Raw genomic sequence first — 21,777 nt, 5'->3', positions numbered from 1 at the left:
AAAGGCAGAGAGGGAGAGAATGCTGCATTTTTAAAACCTCCCTGAAGTAATTATGATGCCATCAGCCCTCAGACTAGAAACCCCTGCTGTAGGGATTTTAGAAAGAAAAACAGAAAACAAACCTCCAAAAACTCAGATTGTAAGAATTATGGAGGACGGAGAACTCAAGCTGAGCCTCTAAGTTAGGATGAAGTTTGAAGAAGTAGAGATAAATGAAAGTCACAGAGGTGGGAGGGGGCCTCATGTGAGGGAGGGGACAGCATCACCCCGGTCACTCTGGAGTAGGTGTCAGGGGTCCTAGGACCCTATTGATTCCTTAATTCATTCAGTTTTACTCAAATTACAAAGAAAATAAAGAGGCCATCTACACAACAAATAAAGGATAAAACTGAGATAGAGATGAGTGAAAATGTATATATTAACATTACTTATCTATTGCTGTGTACAGAGAAGGCAATGGCACCCCACTCCAGTACTCTTGCCTGGAAAATCCCATGGATGGAGGAGCCTGGTAGGCTGCAGTCCATGGGGTCAGAGTCGGCCACGACTGAGTGCCTTCACTTTTACTTTTCACTTTCATGCATTGGAGAAGGAAATGGCAACCCACTCCAGTGTTCTTGCCTGGAGAATCCCAGGGACAGCGGAGCCTGGGGGGCTGCCGTCTATGGGGTCACACAGAGTCGGACACGACTGAAGCGACTTAGCATTGCTGTGTAACAAATTGAGCAGCTTAAAAACATTTATTATCTCACAGCTTCCATGACTCAGGAATCTGACAACAACCTATCTGGGACCTTGTTCAGGTCTCATCTGAGCCTTAGAGTCGTCTTGTGAGCTCATGTGGCCGTTGGCAGAATTCATTTTTTTATATCTGTAGAACTCATGATAACTTGCTTTTCTAAGCTCAGCAGGAAAACATAAGCTTCAAATTTCTAATCTCCAGACTTGCTCTAAGGGACTTGTCTGATTAGGTCAGGCTCACCAAAGAAAATCTCTTTTTATTAACTCAAAGTAAACTGATTAGGGACTTTAATTACATTTGCAAAAATCCACCTTTGCCATATCATGTAACCTAATCATGAGAGTGATTAGGCTCTGCCCACACAAAGCGGAGGGGAGGATTATTCAAGGGAATGGCTTCTTATGGCCTATCACAGAATTCTGTCTACCACAAGCTTCAAAGATAAGAGGATGGAAAATTGCAAATATGTAGGATATAAGCCAACAGACTACTTGCAATTAAACATTTAAGTTTGATTCTAAGCTTCCTAGAGGTTGAAGTGTAAAGGAGACAGGTATAGAAGCATAGTCTCCAATCAGTTTTGCGGAAATGTTGCCATGTTCTTATGCCCTGGGGAGTGTTATCTGGCCAGGACCCTATGGAATAACTCTCCTCCAGGGCATTTTTCAGGCATCCTTTGACCTCTGATAGAGCTGATCAAATTCTCCACTTTCCTTTAGGATGCTTCCGATTGGTTCTGAGCATCCAGCACTGAACTGAGTCAACCTGTGTTCCATACACACTCTAAAATAAACCTGTGGCTGCAACTAAACCACTCCTTTTTCTTCCATCTACTAGTATATTATTTCTTTTTATGACCCCATTCAACTCCACTACATCCTATTCAGTTCCAAGTACCTGTCTCCCTTTATTGAGTGGCTTCTGCCTTCATTCACAGTCAGCACTGTCTTTGTAGTCATTCCTGGTGACTCACATCTGGTCTCCTACCATCTGACTATCTGGTCCATGCCAATGACCACTTTTAACCTCTTGCATCTTTCAGTTTCCATAGTTTACTAATTGTGATCTAAAAAGTCCATAGATGGAAGCGGACTTGGAATCCTCCAGCTCACCTTCCTTTCCAATAAAAACCATCCATCCCATCACAGTCTAGCACCTCTAGAGACAAGAAACTATTTTTTACTGTCCCAGTTTCTGTTTGTGAATTTCCAAATGACCAAAATTTCTGCCTAACATTTAGGCCACACTTGCTTGTCTTTAACTTCTACCCTTAAGCAGTAGTGGAAGTTAAGTAGTATTCTCTTGAGTAAATTCAAACATCACATAATCTCCACATATTATTGGTGGGAATATAAATTGGTACAACAGCCTTGGAAAACTATTGAGCAGTGTCTCCTAGATTCCCTGTGATGCAATAATTACACACACAAACACACTTAACAGATACTAAAATGTGTGTGTTTGTTCACTGAGGTATACGTACTAGAATATTCATAGCGGCACTATTTGTCATGGTTTCAAACTAGAAACTATTCAAATTCCCATCAACGGTAGAAACAATATATCGTGATATAGTCACACAGTGGAATACTATAAAACAATGAGCATGAAAACTCTATGACTAACCACAGCAATGTGGCTGAATCACAAAAATACAATTTGAACGAAAGAAAATTATACATACTGTGGGATTCTATTTATATAAAGTGTAAAAACAGACAAAATTAATCTATGTTACTGGAAGCCCTCACACTGATTACCTGAGGGATGTGACTAGAAGGGAACTTGAGAAGGGTGTTAGTGAAGTGTGGGTGATATTTTTGGTCTAAGAACTGGTAATCCAGGTTGTGGTAGTGGTGGTGTTCAGTCACTAAGTCATGTCCAACTCCTTACGACCCCATAAGCTGAAGCACACCAGGCTTCCCTGTACTTCACTATCTCCCAGAGTTTGCTCAAACTCTTGTCCATTGAGTCAGTGAGGCCATCCAATCATTTCATCCTTTTCGCCCCCTTTTCCTCATGCCCTCAATCTTTCCCAGCATCAGGCTCTTTTCCAATGAATCAGCTCTTCCCATCAGGTGGCCAAAGTATTGGAGCTTCAGCATCAGTCCTTCCAACAAATATTTAGAGCTGATTTCCTTTAGGATTGACTGGCTTGATCTCCTTGCAGTCCTAGAGACTCTCAAGAGTGTTTTCCAGCATCACAATTCAAAGGCATCAATTCTTTGGCACTCAGTCTTTTATGGTCCAACTCTCACATCTGTACATGACTACTGGAAAGACCATAGCTTTGAATTTAGGGACTTTGTCAGCTAAGTGATGTCTCTGCTTTTTAATATGCTGTCTAGGTTGGTCATAGCTTTACTTCCAAGGAGCAAGCGTCTTTCAATTTCATGGCTGAAGTCACCATCTTGATTTTGGAACCCAGGAAAGTAAAGTCTGTCACTGTTTCCCCACCTATTTGCCATGAAGTGATGAGACTGGATGTCACAATCTTGGTTTTTTGAATGTTGAGTTTTAAGCCCACTTTTTTCATTGTCTTCTTTAACCCTCATTAAGAAGCTCTTTAGTTCCTCTTCACTTTCAGCCATTAGAGTGGTATCATCTACATATCTGAAGTTGTTGATATTTCTCCCAGCAATCTTTATTCCAGCTATGAGTCATCCACCCAGCATTTCACATGATATATTCTGCATAGAAGTTAAATAAGCAAGGTGACAATATACAGTCTTGATGTACTCTTTTCTCAATTTTGAACAACTCTGAGGTGTATTCACTTCATAAAAGTATGTCAAGCAGTATACTTTTAAAATCCTCTTCTTCCAAATCACCTGAGTAAATCAAATTTCTTTAGCCATTTCTTTTACATATGCGTTATAGAATGTTCAAGATCCTGGTCACCAACTTATAAAACCTTTTAATTTGGCAAAGCTCTGATCATTCATTTGGAATTTAATCATATTTGTTGATTTTAAACATTCTGTGAATGTCCCTATGAGATTAACTCCTTTCCTCCAATATGTTGTAAACTTCATCAGTTCAGTTCAGCGCAGTCACTCAGTCATGTCCGACTCCCTGCAACCCCATAAATCATAGCATGCCAGGCCTCCCTGTCCATCACCAACTCCCAGAGTTCACCCAGACTCACGTCTATCGAGTCAGTGATGGCATCCAGCCATCTCATCCTCTGTCGCCCCCTTCTCCTCCTGCCCTCAATCTTTCCCAGCATCAGGGTCTTTTCAAATGAGTCAGCTCTTCACATCAGGTGGCCAAAGTATTGGAGTTTCAGCTTCAACATAAGTCCTTCCAAAGAACACCCAGGACTGATCTCCTTCAGAATGGACTGGTTGGATCTCCTTGCAGTCCAAGGGACTCTCAAGAGTCTTCTCCAACACCACAGTTCAAAAGCATCAATTCTTCTGCACTTGGCTTTCTTTATAGTCCAACTCTCACATCCATACATGACTACTGGAAAAACCAGTAGTTTTTCTAGCCTTGACTAGACGGACCTTTGTTGACAAAGTAATGTCTCTGCTTTTTAATATGCTGTCTAGGTTGGTTATAACTTCCCTTCCAAGGAGTAAGCGTCTTTTAATTTCATGGCTGCAATCACCATCTGCAGTGATTTTGCAGCCCCAGAAAATACAGTCAGCCACTGTTTCCCCATCTATTTCTCATGAAGTGATGGGACCAGATGCCATGATCTTCGTTTCCTGAATGTTGAGCTTTAAGCCAACTTTTCACTCTCCTCTTTCACTTTCATCAAGAGGCTCTTTAGTTCGTCCCCACTTTCTGCCATAAGGGTGGTATTATCTACATATCTGAGGTTATTGATATTTCTCCCAGCAATGTTGATTCTAACTTGTGCTTCTTCCAGCCCAGCGTTTCTCATGATGTACTCTGCATATAAGTTAACCCCATATAGACAGACATTTTTCCCTTTTGATTTTCTAGTAGCACATATATTCAAAAATCCCTTGCATGCTCAGAAAATACTCTTTTTCCCTCCTCTTCCTTAGCAAGTATGGATAAAATAGATCAAATTTACAACCTAAGTATTTTCTTCCCTTTTTCCCCCAATGAAATGTTTAATACTAACTTATCCAGTGAAGTCAATGATTGCTCTCTTCCTTCAAGCTCATCTAAGGATTGATCTTTGCCCTGATTTATGAGCCCTTTTCAGATGTTCCCACATGGTGAGGTGGGAACAATCACTAGGCAGACCCCTATAAAACACGGATTCAGTACTTACTTATTTCTCTTATCATCAACCGTAAATTGACCTTATGTCTGAACCCCTTCCTTATAGTTTTTTCTTCTCAAGGAAAAAACATGGAATGATGATAAAGAAGCATTCCTATTCATGTAAAGTTAGTGGCATCCTCCTTCTTGCTGGGCTAAGTAGAAGGTGAGATAAATGAGCCCTAGAACACAAACCACATATCTGATGGAAAGGAAGACTCCTGGGTTCTCAATAATGGAATGGCAACAATGCTTTTGATGTCAATAAGGATTCTGGCTGGTAACTTATCTTCCCAGAGAAAATACTGCCAAGGAAATCTGCAGACATTTACATAGTGAACATTGGATTTCTCTCTGCTCACACACTCATTTGCACACTTGGCACCTGGCATGGTTGGTTGCTGCATGAGGTTTGCACAACTTTTTGTTCCCACTTGCAGTTTTTTCCAAAAAGAATATTTATGGGCATCAGTCACTTTCCTGGACAAATGGTAAAAAGAGTGGCCAGTTTCCTAGCCACATTCATATTCCTGTCACCCAGCTGCCTTTATAACCAATGGTTCCATCTATAGAAGAACAGCTTGCCTTGGCCCAGGTTTAACTGATTGTTTGATAGATATATAGATGATACACACAGAGAGAGACAGCAGAGACAGAGAGGAGACAGAGAGAAAGAGGAGACAGAGATGAGAGAGATGACAGAGAAAGATGGCAGAGAGAGAGAGAAACAACGAGAGATAGACAGCTAGATAAGGAAAAGAGAAAGAACGAACTTATAAATCTGGAAAGATTCCTACCAAGCCCGTTGAGGAGCTATCTCTAGAAAATTGCAGACACATGTCAGTTCTTTTTAAAGAACATACAAAACAGAGAAGGAAAATCTAAGAAGGCTACTCATGCAGAAACTATTTAATCAAAGACTAAAGACAATTATAACATCTGTTAATCTTCTTTGGAGGTTATAATTAAATGCTCTGGAGAAACACCCTTTCAAGAGTGATCCTTCAACATCTGTTGTGAAGGCCCACAGCACTATGCAGTGACAAAATCACTTCAGCACTTTGGAAAAACCAGGCTTCTCGAGATCTCAGAGGCTGCGAGGGTCTTTGTGCTTGCAGCCCAGACCTGCCCCTGCTGTCCTGGGGGCGGGGAGGGGAGGGGCTTGCTCCCAAGTGCTGCGCTGGATTATCTGGACTAGGAGTCAGATGCAAGTCACTGTATGTTAAGGAATAATAGGTTCACGGCATCAGAAATGGCCTTATGACTATCTGATGATCCCCACCTTTCACTTTGCAGATGGGGCCACTTGATCCCATGTCCTACAGCTGGCTGTGGGACAATCTTACCAGCAGGGTTGTTCAAGTCTCCATCTAGATTTCACCATGCTGCTTGCTCTTTTGGTTTCTCCCTTGCTTTGGCTTGGAACTTGGATGTGTTCTCTGTTTAATAGGATCAGCATTATAATGAGGCCCTGGGACATCTGAAGTTTATGGAGAGGTAGAAAACTGAAATGATTCCCTTCTCCATTGCCCGGTCCATTACCAGTGAGAAACAATGGCCACTATTGCTTCTCTACTCGGCTTTCTGGGGAGTAGGTGAGAAAGAGGAGGTAAATTAAGATAAGGAAGGAGAAAAACAAAAAGAATGAAAAAAGAGGGAGAGATGGGAAGAGAGATGATTAAGAGAGACAAGAATAGAGTAATAAGGTGGGGTAAAGAGAGAGAGGGGGAAAGAGGGAGAGAGGGGGCAGGAACAGCTAGGAAAGATGGTCCAAGGACGTAGGAAAAGCACAACAAATTAAGATCCGACCAAAAGGAGCTGAGCACACTTTATATCCATCCAACCTCATAACCTGACTCTGCTGCTGTTGCTGCTGCTAAGTCGCTTCAGTTGTGTCCGACTCTGTGCAACCCCATAGATGACAGCCCACCAGGCTCCCCCATCTCTGGGATTCTCCAGGCAAGAACACTGGAGTGGGTTGCCATTTCCTTCTCCAAACCTGACTCTGCTACTGCTAAGCTAAGTCACTTCAGTCATGTCCAACTCTTTGCGACCCCATAGACGGCAGCCCACCAGGCTCCCCTGTCCCTGGGATTCTCCAGGCAAGAACACTGGAGTGGGCTGCCATTTCCTTCTCCAATACATGAAAGTGAAAAGTGAAATTGAAGTCGCTCAATCGTGTCCGACCCTAAGCGACCCCATGGACTGCAGCCTACCAGGCTCCTCCGTCCATGGGATTTTCCAGGCAAGAGTACTGGAGTGGGGTGCCATTGCCTTCTCCGAAACCTGACTCTACTGTACTTCAAATAAGCAGTTCTACCCATACAAAAGTCCACAGGGTTTGAGTTCTGCCAACCAAAATGCAGAAATGATAAAGCCAAGGGCATCACATAAACAGACACACAAAGGTATGGAGCAATGAAAAATCTGGCCAAATAATGAGAACATAACACATGTATTCATGGCCCAGCAGGCATAGAGGTGGACAGGCTCCTCGGTAGCTCCTGGGGGCTGCAGATACTGGTAGGTGCCAAATGCCGAGTAAATGGAGTTCTTGACATTTGATGTTGAGATGAAATGACAAGTCCTTATGACCAGACACGTGGTGCATCACATCAGCCTCTCATTTCCCTGAAACCAGTGAACCAGTGAAGTCACTCAGTCGTGTCTGACTCTGCAATCCCATGGATTGTAGCCTACCAGGCTCCTCCATCCATGGAATTTTCCAGGCAAGAGTACTGGAATGGGTTGCCATTACCTTCTCCAGGGGATCTTCCCAACCCAGGGATTGAACCCAGGTCTTCAGCATTGCAGGCAGACGCTTTACTGTCTGAGCTACCAGGGAAGCCCTTCCCTTCAACTATCACCTGCTTATAAGGGCCCATAATGTCTTCAGTGATAAGGAGCCAATAACAATGTTAACAGTCACCACATACTATGAGTCTAGTTTTGTGCGGGAGCTGGACATACTTTATCTCATTTAATCCTTACAGTGATAAGGAGGTAATATAATCCAAATATCTGGGTCAAAGTCTAACTGTGCAATTGTGAACAAATTAACCTTTTGGGACCTTGGTCTTCTCATCTATGAAATAGAATTAATAGGAATCTCTATCTCAGAGGGCTATTTTGAGGATTAAATGAGACAATATAAATATAAAGCATAACAGGGCTAGACATACTGCAAGCACTTAATCATTGTTGATGTTACTACATCTTATGGACAAGGAAACTGAGCTCAAGGAAATTAAATAGTTCTCTCAAAGTCGACAGACATCAGGTCAGAGGCTGGAACCCTCTAGGTTTCAATCCCTAGGTATCTAGGGATTAAAGCCACATGGGCCTGAGCTTTAACTACTTGTTTTGTTTCTCTATTAATGGACTCCAAAGAATCCTGATCTTTCTAGTGTATAAGGCAACCTCTCAGGGAAAGGGTATCCAGAAAGTTGCCAGCCCAAGTTGGAAAACGTAAAAGGGCACATTACTCAGCTCAAGACATCTTTCTCTTCCCACTCCCTTGTCTTCAACAATGAAGGAAGAAAAGAAATCCTGTCCATCCTCTTCTTCATTTACTTTCATATCTATAGAGCCCCCATTGATGAATGCAGTGAATATTGATACTTACACTACTGAAATTAAACAGGCACTCACTCACTCATTGAAAGTTGGGTAAAAAGAAATGTCTTGCCTTTGTTCTCTGTGTCCACAGGAATGTTAAATGTCATCAGTTGAGTTATAAAAAGGTATGTTTTCAAAAGTATAAGAATGGAGAGGAGAAAGCACTAAAGTCTGAAAATTTGCTTGTATCTGCCCATGCACCAAATATCTGTTGGGCATCTACCATTTATCAGCCACTGCTTTTGATGCTCAGGCTACAATATTAGATGTGATAGACACAGGTTCTGCCTCCATGGAACAAGAAACGGTATGGGGAGACCTTCTGAATCCAGTAGCTGACCATGTGTTTAATTCCTCTGGTGACACATGCTATGCAAAGCGAGGACCTGAAGCTCTCCAGATCTATAACAGATGGGGAAAACTTTCCTGAGGAAAGGCCATCTAGGCTGAGCAGGAACTGTCTCAGTGAGGCTGGGGAGGGAGAGGCAGCCTTCCTCAGAAAGAGGTATTTTGGTGAGTAGGAAGAGAAGAGCTCTGTGCTAACCCAACAAATGACTCTAGACAAGTCAGCTCAAGTCCCCACAGCTCTTTCCTTCACTGCAACATGGCAATGTGAGAACTTAATAATGCTCTCCAGCATTCATGATTTCTCTAGATTCTCTTTCCCTGTGTCTGAATCAAGGATACGCTACAGAGTGGGAAGATTCTAGTCCGGGTGCAGGAAACAGAAAACCCGTTTTGTTGAGAGTGGGCTCACTCAGATATAGGAAACATATAAACTAGACACATTCCTAGGACAGGAAAACCATCGTTTTTTCCCTCCATACTCAGCAGCTAATATCAGTTTCCCCAAAAGGCTCAGGGACCAGTGCTCCAACTCCAAAAGACTGGTCGTACATATTTTATGACTTGGCATCCAAAGTCCTGGTTTGATAGATGAGCTATATAAATGATCTGAATGCTCCAATTTTCTCTAACAATGGAAGAGTTAAGACTTCTAATTTCTCCAGACTGGAAGAAATACAAGGCATTTTAAAAAATTACCTTGGTAGTTTTACTGCTGTTAATCAGGTGTCCTAAAAACAATGGTTTCTTTCATGGTACCTGTTGCAACTGGTCTGTATGAGAAGTTTTATTCAGTTTAATAAGGCCCTCTACTGGCAATCTCCAAAAACACAGTCTCTTTCAAATTATTTTAAGTAAACTATTTTAACTAGTACTCCCAATAATAAAGCATCTCACATTCCTGATTGTGCAAATCTGGGCTGAAAAGAATGAGAAGAAAATGAGAAAGGGAAGAAATAAATGTCATTTTAAGTGGGCCATTCATTTAGCTATTCATAAAATAACATTACATGAAGTATCATTTGCTTTCCTCTGATAAAGTTATTCTATATATCAAAGGTACTCAGAAACAAAGGCTCTTTCTTGCACTGAAATGTATTAATATTCATGCAACCATAAAACTAAATTATGAATGTTATTTACAAACTACAATAAACCAGATTATTTCAGTCTATTTATTCACATATGAGTAACTGACTATAATTAGAACAAAAAAAAAAAAAAATGCTGAAGGCAGGCCTTTTAAACTGATTCTGATATGACACAAATAATAATTAACTTCTCCTGCTTGACAACTAACCAAAAAGAAAAGAAAAGAGTATATGGTGACTTAAGAACTTATCCATAGAATAATGTTTTAAAATTAAGTTATCTTTGGCACATTCATCAAAAGGCTGTTGAAAATTTTAACTATGTATTCCTAGAAAACCAAGTTAGTGTTTTAAATGAGGCAATTATAACTTTAGAAAGAATGTTTTTAACAGAAAGGAAATTCAATAATTATTTGACTCAACAGTAAATACTATTTATAGTCATGATAAAAATAAGCACTGAATATACCTTTAACCAAAATTGTGATATAATTACACTGGAGAACAGGAGAGGAATTGGAAGTGTAACAAATATATATTGTAATCTATCATAATAGAAGGTAAACAATTTTATATTATAACTAGATATAAAAAGCATTATTTAAAAATATTATAGAAAAAACAGCTAAAAGAAAACCCTCTGAAAAGCAGGACTGAGGAATGGGGTTTGGAGGTCGCTCAGGACTGTTATATATATATATATATATATATATATATATATATACACACACACACACACACATATATATACATATAAACACACACACACGTATCTTGTCATATATACAAGCACTGTTTATATATATATATATGTAAACATTTTAGAACATGCATGCTCAGTTGCTCAGTGGTGTCCACCTCAATTTTAGGACTACCATTTAATATATACCAAGTGACATATGTGAATATAGTTATTTATATAGACATTTTTGTACTATTTGGTTTTCTAAATTATGAACATGTATTACTTTGATTTTTTTTAAAAAAAGTTTCTAAGAACAGGTCAGCCCTGGCAATGGAACCCACTTAGGATATATCTTTTGGATTGGCCTGGATCAGGGGTCTATGTTTCCATATTCAGTTTGTCAAATGAAGCAAGGACCCTTCTTGGAATAGTTTGTCAGACACACATCTTGACAGTAATACTCGTTCCCGTGTTTTAGAAATAACAGTTTTTCTTTCAACATTATAATATGTATCTATCATATTATTATCCAAGCTTAAGTTCCAAAATGGGTTTGAGACTTTCTTCTTGAACTCAGTCCATTGGTTTCTTATAGTGCATCCAAATTCTACTCAAAGGAATCACTAATCCAGAAAGTTTATTTCTAAAAGGAGAGATCTGATTTCTTGCCCTGAAAATACCAGATTAATTTATGTAACTACTGGGAAGTACCTTGTGTAATGGAGGCTTCCAAAAGGACAGGACACACTTCATTAGACAAGTATGTATTCAGGCATAGTAACTGCTGTGGGTAATGTTCTTATGTATCTGAGAGATTTATTATTTCATCTTTAAAAAAAAGCACAGTTGGGAATCTAAAATTCCAAAGGCATTAAACTTTGTAGAATTAGAGAACTAGAGAAAAATAAGGCTATAAGGTATCTTGCGTGTAACTGGTTCCATGACTTGCCAGTGTTCAACCTCAACCATTCTGGCTATTTAAACAAAATACTACCACTTCCCCGGTAAACTTTTCAGAGACCAGCTGAATGGCCAAAGATCAATTCCAATTTTTTTTTTAACCTAACTCCCCTGAATCATACTCTTGACCAAGCTGAACCCAGCCTACCAACGTCTCCACCAAGAATGCAAATAATCTTGATGTTGAGCCATAAACTTGGGCCAACCTGCAAGGGGATTCATGCCTGAGATTAAAGGAAAAACAAAAATACCAAAGGACTGGGCATGGGCTTTGACCCTTCTGCAAAGCTAGAGAATGTGAATCATCCCTTCAGCCAGCTGGCACCTAGAGGTGTTCATCTGATGTGTAGCTCTCCAGTACAATCAGTGTATGGAAAGACAAGAAAAATCAAAGTTCCACCATTGGTAAAGCTCACAAGGAAGATTGCCTTCCATATGTCTGGAGAGTCTTACTGTGAAAGGTCAAGAGTATGGGGTCAGGGTTCAGGTCCTGTCTCTGCCTCTTTTACTGCCCATGTGACCTTTGCACATTACCTCACCTCTTTGGATCTAAGTATCTTTACCTAGAAAATGAGCAAAATGATCATAATGAGATAGCACTTGTGAAGAGTTTAGAAATGTGGTACTGACTATGGGGAAGAAAGTTTAAATCTTCTCTTAGAGTACCTATCAAATATGCATTCATACACTTTTATTTTTCATCATCTCTTGGGAACTCACTCAGTGCCAGGTGCTTAGTTAGGTATGAGATTACAAATCTGGCCACAACCTGGAGGATAAACTAGGTGGATGGGGAGGTGCCACAGGCAAGAGTATAAAGGTATTGAGGTGCTAGAGAACATACAAGCCCAGCACGTGTAGGTAACAGAAAGCACCTCCGGGTAGGTAACACAGGAATTCCAAACCGAATCATCTGAGGAACTTTTTAACTATGCCTCAATCTGAATCCCACCTTGGAGATGCTGATTCATTAAGTCTAGGGTGGAACATGAGCACTGGTCAGGCCAATAGTGATCACAACAGTCAATCCTAAAGAAAACCAATTCTGAGTATTCACTGGAAGGACTGATGCTGAAGCTGAAGCTCCAATACTTAAGCCACCTGATGTAAAGAGCCCACTTACTGGAAAAGACTCTGGTGATGGGAAAGACAGAAGGCAAAACGAGAAGGTAGTGGCAGAGGATGAGATGGTTAGATAGCATCACTGACTCAGTGGACATGAATTTGAGCAAACTCCAGGAGACACTGAAGGATGGGGAAGCCTGGTGTGCTTCCAGTCCATAGAGTTGCAAAGAGTGGACACAACTTATCGACTGAACAACAATACTTGTATGAGGTAGGCACTCTCATTGGCCACATTTTAAAGACAAAAAGCGAAAGAGAAAACTCAAGTGAATTAACCAAGATCATAAAGCTGGCCAGTGATGAAAGGAGGACTTGAGCTGGGCAGTCTGGTTCCAGAACCCAAATCCTGAATGGCTCTACCATGCTGTTCTTCAACCCCTGACAGAAGACACAGATGAATTGTCGGGTCAGGAATCTCCAGGACAGACACAGAGTACATGGGAGGGAGTGGAGAGAAACGAGGCTGGGGAGGTTGGAGACAATCACTTCAGGAATAGCCCTGTGTGCACGCTTGGGAGTCCAGTATTGGGGGCCTTCATTCGTTGAAGATGCATGTCAAGCCACACAGCACACTTACATATTTTTGTCAGCCATGTGTAGAGGCATGCCTGTTTGGTTTAGGAAAAGGGATACTTAAGATTAGCAATTCAGTCCTTCACTTCTTTACTATTATATATTTAACCACCACTCTGTAACAGTGCTGTGGATATAGAAGTACTGAACCATAGCCCTGGCTTTTGATGGAAAGATGTATTTAACTGTGTGGCAAAGAGCTTCAGATCCCACAGCAAAAATCAGCACAGGATACCATGAGGGTCCAAAGAAGAAAATCATCATTTCAACTTGAAGAATCCATGGAGGCATCCAATAGGCAGAAGTGTCAGGGGCAAGGAAGGCTCCGGAGAAAAGAGGAACACAGGGCATTAGTGGAATCAAGTTGAGTGTTAGCATCAGAGGTCCAGGCTGCAGTGAGAAAATGAGGCTGGGAGAGAGGAGAAAGACAGATAAGGGTGTGGTCAATAAAACAAATTTGAGAGATGTAAGTAAAGCAGAAGCACAAAATATCCGAGCTGAAAACCAGCTTTGGTCTCTCAACCTGCACCTGATGCAAACTGCCTTATGTACGATTCCACCACCTGAAATGTCTCACTTAACTTTAGGTCAGCAACTGTCAAGTAATCACAAAGTGCTCTTCGGTTCTCTAGCCAAACTAATGAGGAACAGAGTTGTTAAGAAACATACCCAGAGCAAAAGACAAAACAGGAATGTTCTCTCTTTACCAGACCACCTTCATCTATACACCTTCACTCAGCCAGCTCCTGCAAGAAGGCTAGTAACCACACATGGGTCCTATTTCTTCTACATCCTGGAAGAACTGAAATGTGAAATGCATGCCAGGATGAGCATGGTTTTCTGGTTGGAGCTCTGCCAGTGTCTTGCTAGGTGACTCTGGACCAATCACTTCCCCTCCTCATGCCTCAGGTTTTCTTCTACAAATGATAAGCTTTGACTAATGGTTTGGAAACTATTTTAGTAGCACATCCCCTTTTTTAAGTAAAAATTCACAGAAAGCATTGAGTTTTAATACATAAAACATATCCAGTACTAACTAGTAGATACAGGATGGATAAACAACAGGGTTCTACTGTCTAAGTGCAGGGAATTATATTCAATATCCTGTGATAAACCAGACTTCCCTGGTAGTTCATTGGTTAAAACTCTGTGCTTCCAAAGCAGGGAGTTGGGGTTCAAGCCCTGGATATTGAACTAGGATCCCACATGCTGTGTAACACAGTCAAAAAAAAAAAGAAAAATTATGTGTGTGTGTGTGTGTGTGTATATGTGTGTGTATATATATATATATATATAACTGAGTCACTTTGCTATATAGCAGAAATTAACATTATAAATCAAATACACTTCAATAAAATTAAAAAAAAAAAAAAACATGTCCAAGAGAGTGTGCTCTGATGGTAAAAATTGGAGCTGACAAACATGCACGAGGAGGCTGCCCATATCAGAATTCCACTGAAAACTGTAGGATATTTTAGGAGCTTTTGGGCACTGACTTTTTCAATTCTGAGACCAGAGAAAAAGGGAAAGGCTGTCACTGCTCTTGTGGGCTGGTGACAGAGCTGCTGAACTGAGGACCAGCCAGGTCTCCTGGATTAAGTCATGGGGCTCACGTGCAGGAGGTAACAGGCTAACAGCCACTTGCCAATCCATGTGGCAGGGCTGTCAGGACTGGATGGCAGGCATCGGCCAGAATGTGCTACTGATTACAAGCAGCTGAACCGCAGGCGCTCAGGTGCAAGCCCTGCATCTGGAAGCATGCAGCCGAAAGACAAATCCACGTGGCTCTGATGCAGTGCTTCCAGGCAGCGCCTGGCAGCCGTAATGAGAGGGAGCTCTGGTCCAGGCTGGCGGTACACAGAGCCCACCCTTCCAATTCCCCAAAGAATGTGTTCAGAGAGTTTGAAAGAGTTGGAAGAAAGTGAAAGCAAGGATGTGGGTCTCCCATCCCCACAGAGCTGAGTGTCAAAGTTTGACTTTTTCAGTAGCACCTTCATTCAGGTTCCCATCTCTGAGGGCAAGTCAGAACAGCGAACATTTCTCCAGATACCTAAAGGGAAGAAATCCAGATAGAAATGGTTTCCATTGCAAAACTTTTGTCTAGAGGTTCATATTCCCTCAGAATGAATGAGTTTGTGCGTGTTTGGAAGGAGGGTGTAATCAAGAAGAGAAGTAGACATTGAACACACACACATTAAAATCTATAAACCACAGAAAGAATCAGAGAATAAAAACAAGAGTGTGTTTTCCTTTCCAACACAAACAGTTAATTAAAAATCAGTCTTTACAGTTTTCTACTAAAATTCCTAGGTCAAGCTAATAGTTTTCTGTATGGTTGGTTGCTTCTCATTAAAAAAAAAAAAAATTCCAACCTCCCTGCAGAGGCAAATGAGTATCAGGAACTCAGTATCTTGTTATCAGCTACGTGCAAGTTCTCTGCACCTACCCCATCAACTTCAGTGCACTGTAATTACTACTTGAAACAAATGCATTCTTGTTGCGGCAGCGAGAGAGCCCAGAGAAATACAAACACCTCATCATCTCACTTTAAAAGCAAAGCAAGCCATATAAATACGAAAAACTGTTACAAGAGTTTTAAAACAATTCGAACAGTCTTACTTGTCGTCAGCTCTGCAGTCAACACATCTCACAGCCCTGGAGACAAACACAGGAACTGCAACTCTCTCCAGTTAAACATTTCCTCCCGAGTTGATCCTCTGTTTATTTGTGAAGCCTGAAAAGGCTGGGCGCAGAGAACACGCCAGTTTTCCTGAACAGCCAAAGCAGCAGCAAAAGTTGCTACCGCGAATTCAGAGCAAGTTTGCCGAGAGTCGGCTGCTCCCCCGGCTGCGGCTCCGTGGTTGCTCTGAGCTTGTAAATACAAGCTCCGTGGACAAAGTCCCACATGACATCACTGGCAGCTGCTTATTGTTGAGTCTTTATTAACTGACTGTCAAAAAGAAAGGAGGGGGTGGGGAGCAAGAGTATCTTTTCTGCAACAAAATCGGCATCTCGGAGCGGATTCCGGTGATGCAAGCGTAAATAATTCCATTGATTCAAATTTTCAGGAGCCTGGTTTCCCTCAGGTCAGATCCTTTCTTCTGAGAAAGGCAGAGAATCACCTCCTCCGACTGACGCTGGCTAAGCTGAAGCCATGAGGGAGCCAGTGGGCCCCTGACAAGTTGTTACCCACCTGTTTCCAGTCAGCTTCAGAGTTTGATGATTCATGAGTAAATGAATATTAGTTACGTCTTATATTGCCTAACTGTGTAACAACAACATAATGATTACTTATATCTTATATTGCCTAACAACTTTTACTGTGACATATATACGTATGTATATATGCATATATGCATATATATATATACACACCTCCTTGTGATACGTGTGTGTGTGTGTGTGTGTGTGTGTACCTGGCTGACTTTTTTTTCCTAGATGGCTTGTCCTAGCAAAGATGAAACTCTTCAGGTATACTATAAAGTTTTTCAACTTGGGGGTAGGGCTCCCTGAAATGTACCCCAAATTATGTATGTGCAAATCAGAGCATTCTATTCTGAGAAAGGCTTCTTCAGATTCCTAATCACCTTCCTACACCACTCTCATCACACCAAAAATCAAATCAAAAAATCATCTCTGCCAAGTATCTCTAATTATCTCAAGAAGTACTATAAGCCCCACCCACTTCCAATTTGCAAGATAAAAATGGGTGCCTCCCCTGCTATTTGCTCTCTCAAGGAATCTCCCTTCTTCTGTGAACTGATTCTTACTGGTGGTTTCTATGGTTTTTCTCCCCCAACCCCAACCTGAGAAATCCACAAACCCTATATCACATCCCTGCCATGAAGCTGGGACACCCTAGCCCACTGTTTTCCTTCCTTCCTCTGAACTGCTTATAATGATGCTGACTATTTATATTTATTTGCTGCTTTTTATATACTGATATATTTTTAGCTTGTTTTTTTGCCATCTGTGTTTCTGTCTCCCCAAGTCACTTTGAAAGGTCTTTGAGGGCAGCCACTGTGTTGTTTGTTTATACCCATACCTCCTGCCATCATGAATCTTAAGCAGAAATGGGGGGAGGAGGACTTTGAGGGCCAAGGCAGGAACAAGGTTAGCAGAGCCCATGGAATGGGATGTATGTTTAGATAAGCACTCTCCCTGCCCTTGGAAAATAATTAACTTGCACCCCCCTGTTACCATGTGAGTGGATGCTCTTTGCCACTTCCAAAAACTGTTTTTTCAAAGAGCACTGATTATTATTGATTTGGTAGGGTATTAAGGTCCCCAAATAGTTCACTTTCATGTAGGAATCGGTTAAAGATAGTACCTATTTTATATGCTACTTACAGGTTTAAATAAACTCTATTTATGGAAAGCAAATTAGAAGTACCTAAAGTTTTTTAAGTACAAACACTGACACCCAACAATTCCTCTTTTCCAAAGTGACCCCGCACATATGCTCACAAAAGAGCCTAAGGATATAAGCTCAATAATGTTCTTTGCAACATTCTTTGTAAGCCAATAAAGTAGAGACACCATAAATATTCATTAATATGAGAAAAGATAAGTCACACAAATTGTGGTACATGTATAGTAGGAAAAAAAAACTTAGAAGAGGTTGAAAAAATTGAGCTAACAGCGCATATACTGACATGGAAAGAAGTAGGTAGCTTATTGACTGAATACAGAAAATCATTGCATATGATAGGAAGAATTATGCACATTATCAGCAGTGGTTATCTCTGGGGAATTTTTCTGTGTCGTTTGACTTTTTTTAAAAGATGAATGTGTTCCACTTTTGTTACTTAAAAAATAATAAAAGTAAATATATGATTGTGCAATTTTCAAAATAAATCATAAAGAAAAACCTAGCTATTCCTTCAACAAATGTCTGGCATATAGTAGGTGTTTAATAAAGATCTAGTGATCGGTTGCAGACCTGTGACATGTCTATTAGGATACAGCAGTATGGGGGATGGATTGGGGTAACAAAGGAGAACAGGCACTGGGCTTTTATTCTTGATGGAATGCCCGACCTCCTTTCCTTTACATTTAAGGACTAATTTGAAAACCTCTTGGACTCTGTCCACTTTAAGAAATGATTAAAGTTAAGTGCTCAGAGCATAAAGTGCTGACCTTTCCCTTGTGCAACTGTTGTTTGACAAAGGGAGTTTTAAGGTAAGACAAGCAAGAACCGCTTTGGTTCAGTTCACTGATTGCCAGCAAGCTCTGGAGGGAAACTCAGGAACCTGGTAAGGACACAGGTTTGCCCAGATCCTTGTCATGGCTGGTGTAACATTAAGGAACTCTCCAGTGAGGGAGGTTAGGAAAGTCTAATGTACACAGTCTTCGGGGCTTTATTACAAGGGGGCTCGGGACTTTGAAAAAGTCAGTGGTCAGGAGTTATGATGCCCAACACAGCTCTGTCTCCCCTACATACAGCCTCCAGGCCTCCATAGTAGAATGTAACAAAGATAAGCTATATATTAGATACTACATTTTTCTTTAAGGAAAAAAATACCAGTAAAAAAATCACTGAAGATTTCCTCCAAGGTAAGATAGATTTCCCAAAGCACTATTTCCATTCCTCTAGAGAAAACATACTGGAGCCTTATCTTACTTTCTAGTGAGAAGATGCCTTATGTCTGTAATCATTTCAAGAAAAAAATGAAAGCACAGCCATATTTCATGCTTGTTTTTTATGATCTATTCATCCACATATCTTAGGATTCTGAGGGCTGATTCTACTTAAAAGCACATTTGGAGCCCCTTGAGTGTGATAGGGTCACACTTTCCCAACTGAGAGTTAAAAACAAGCATTTAACTTGACTTACAATTCAGGATTCCCTGAATTGTAATTGTACCAGTCTTCCCTGGTAGCTCAGACAGTAGAGAATCCATCCCACAATGCAGAAGACCTGGGTTTGACTCCTGGGCCAGGAATATCTCCTGGAGAAGGGAATGGCAACCCACTCCAGTATTTTTGCCTGGAGAATCCCATGAACAGAGGAGCCTAGCAGGCTACAGTCCATGGGGTTGTAGAGTCAGACACAACTGAGCGACTAACACTTTCACAATTCAGGATAAAAACAAATAAGGGAAAAGGGAGTGGGCAGGGCTTGCTTCCCCACCTTGACCAGGTGATCATTAACACTGCTGCCAAAATTACTTCCACCTGCTGAGATGCTTGGCCCGGCTCCCCTTCCAGTGCCTTCTAGTTCTTCATTCAGGCAATTTCCTCTCTCTCCATCAGGCTGCTCTCCCTGGTGGGGAACGGCTGGGCAGTTACAACAGGTATATATGTGTCTCTTCTCCTGTTCATTATTTTAAAGTGTTATGCTGTATTCTTCATGTTTAAGTGTTTTCTGTCTTAAACTGGAAAGTCGGAGATGGTAATCATATCTGCAGGATGTGAATCATAGCCAAGACCTGCTTTGGAGGTGCTTGCTGGTGATGGCAACTATCAAGACTGTCCTCAGATACAGTTTCTACCTCCAGGATATAATCCCCCCTCTACCTTGGGCTTCCCTGGTGGCTCAGTAGTAAAGAATCTGCCTGTCAATACAGGAGATGTGGGTTTGATCCCTGGGTCTGGAAGATCCCCTGAAGAAGAAAATGGCAACTCACTCTGGTCCTCTTGCCTGGGAAATTCCATGGTGGGCTACAGACCATGATGTTGCAAAGGTCAGACACGACTGAGCACACATGCATCTACCCTTCTCATCCTGATAAACACATATAACTACTGCCATTTATTAAGGATGGATATGTGCCATTTGCTTTAAATACATCATCCAGTTTAAAATATCCTAGTGAGTTACATACTTTCATTACCTGTTCCCTTTTACAACCAAGGAAACTGAGGCTCAGAGAGCGATGTTACTGAAGTGATTTGACTCTAATCACACAGATAATAATTTCCACCATTTCAACTCTGCCTGACCTTCCAGTGTCCTGGGGAATGCCTAGAATCCCTAGATCCCTCTGAGGATTATAAACATTGAAAAGAGAGTTGTTAAACCAATATGAATAATGGCAACTTGGATTAAAAGCACGTAGTCATCATTATGGGCTTCCCAGGTGGCACTAGTGGTAAAGAACCCGCCCGCCAATGCAGGGGACATAAGAGATATGGGTTTGATCCCTGGGTCAGGAAGATCCCTTGGAGGAGGGCATGGCAATCCACTCCAGTACTCTTGCCTGGCAAATCCCCATGTACAGAGGAGCCTGCCAGGCTACAGTCCATAGGGTTGTAAACAGTCCATACGACTGAGCCACTTAGCATGCACACACTCAGAGCCTTCATTACTCAGTTCTGAATTCTATACACAGATAGATGGCAGTGACCTTCAGACTTCAGTCTTGAACTAGTGTGATACTGCTGCTTTCTATAGCCCAGGCCCTCTGCTTGCCTCTTAGAGGAGATGTATTATAGGTCTCAAAGACCATAGGACTCATTTCCCAGGGCTTAGTCCCACAGTATCATGATGGAGTAAGTGTTCCATGCCCTTGGAGATGCACAAGATCCAGATACAGGAAGGAGAAAATATTGGAGGCAGGCATTTCATCATGTTTACAGCCTGTTTCCCTTCATGCTGAGAACCTTCAGTAACTCTGGTTCCTTTGCTTATGGTGGTGGTAATGGTTCTACCAGAGCTTAAGAAACAGCCTGTGGCCAGCGAGTCTGCCCTATAAAAGTTAACAGGATCAGAAATAGGAAGCAGAGATGTGAGGAGGAGTAACACAGGAACACTCCAGCATTTCCTAAACAAAAAACCATGGTTTTGAAGAGTATAAGTCCCTGGGGGCCTGAAAATCAGCATATTTAGAAAGTGATCCACATCATTCTCATGCATGTGGACCTCCGATTGTATTTTAAGAAACACTGTTTATACCAAGAGAAGTAAATATATGACCCTTTCATCTAAGATCAGACATTGATAAAGATCAGGGCCATGTTTCCCCAGAATGAGCACTGGGATCAAACAGTAAATTCCTGGTAACTCTCACCAACAATAGATCACACCTTACACAAAGTTGGGGGACCATGGGCAACTTGGAAAACCCACAGCAGGTGTCACAGGGATGGTCCCCGACATGTCATTGGATAAAGTCATGCACAGGCTTTTCTCACTGCTGATGTCACCACCATCCCCCATACATAAATCCAACAAAAACAAGAGTAAACCATAAAGTGTGAAGTCCAACAAAGTTCAGGTTACTCCCATAACGGAAGCTTAGATGCATTCGTGATAGATCACTTTTCAAGCCTAGAAATGCTTTTTTTCCTTTTTCAATGGGAGAGAGAGGGCCGCTTGCCGGTGCTCTCAACACATAGGCAGCCTATTTATTAGGTTGTTGACACCCTTGGGACACCAGGAGCCTTTGCATGT

At 41.4% G+C, this 21,777-nt stretch overlaps 1 protein-coding gene across 4 annotated transcripts in view; it reads right to left on the bottom strand.

The window, feature by feature from the left end:
* The window catches only part of NCKAP5 (NCK associated protein 5), a 1,114,793-nt gene extending 1,098,232 nt beyond the window's left edge, over positions 1 to 16,561 (bottom strand). For 3 of the 4 annotated variants that reach the window (XM_061439562.1, XM_061439566.1, XM_061439574.1), the window contains exon 1: positions 16,001 to 16,560. The gene's annotated coding sequence lies outside the window, so the exon portion shown is untranslated. Of the gene's footprint in view, positions 1 to 16,000 lie in introns of all 4 variants that reach the window. The other variant, XM_061439579.1, reaches the window with a different exon arrangement.
* Between the last annotated feature and the right edge of the window lie 5,216 nt (positions 16,562 to 21,777).

This window comes from Bos javanicus, chromosome 2 (assembly GCF_032452875.1).
Source record: "Bos javanicus breed banteng chromosome 2, ARS-OSU_banteng_1.0, whole genome shotgun sequence".
NCBI classification, from domain to species: domain Eukaryota; kingdom Metazoa; phylum Chordata; class Mammalia; order Artiodactyla; family Bovidae; genus Bos; species Bos javanicus.
The sequence above is the reverse complement of the archived record's forward strand: the minus strand, read 5'-3'. Positions and strand labels throughout refer to the sequence as shown.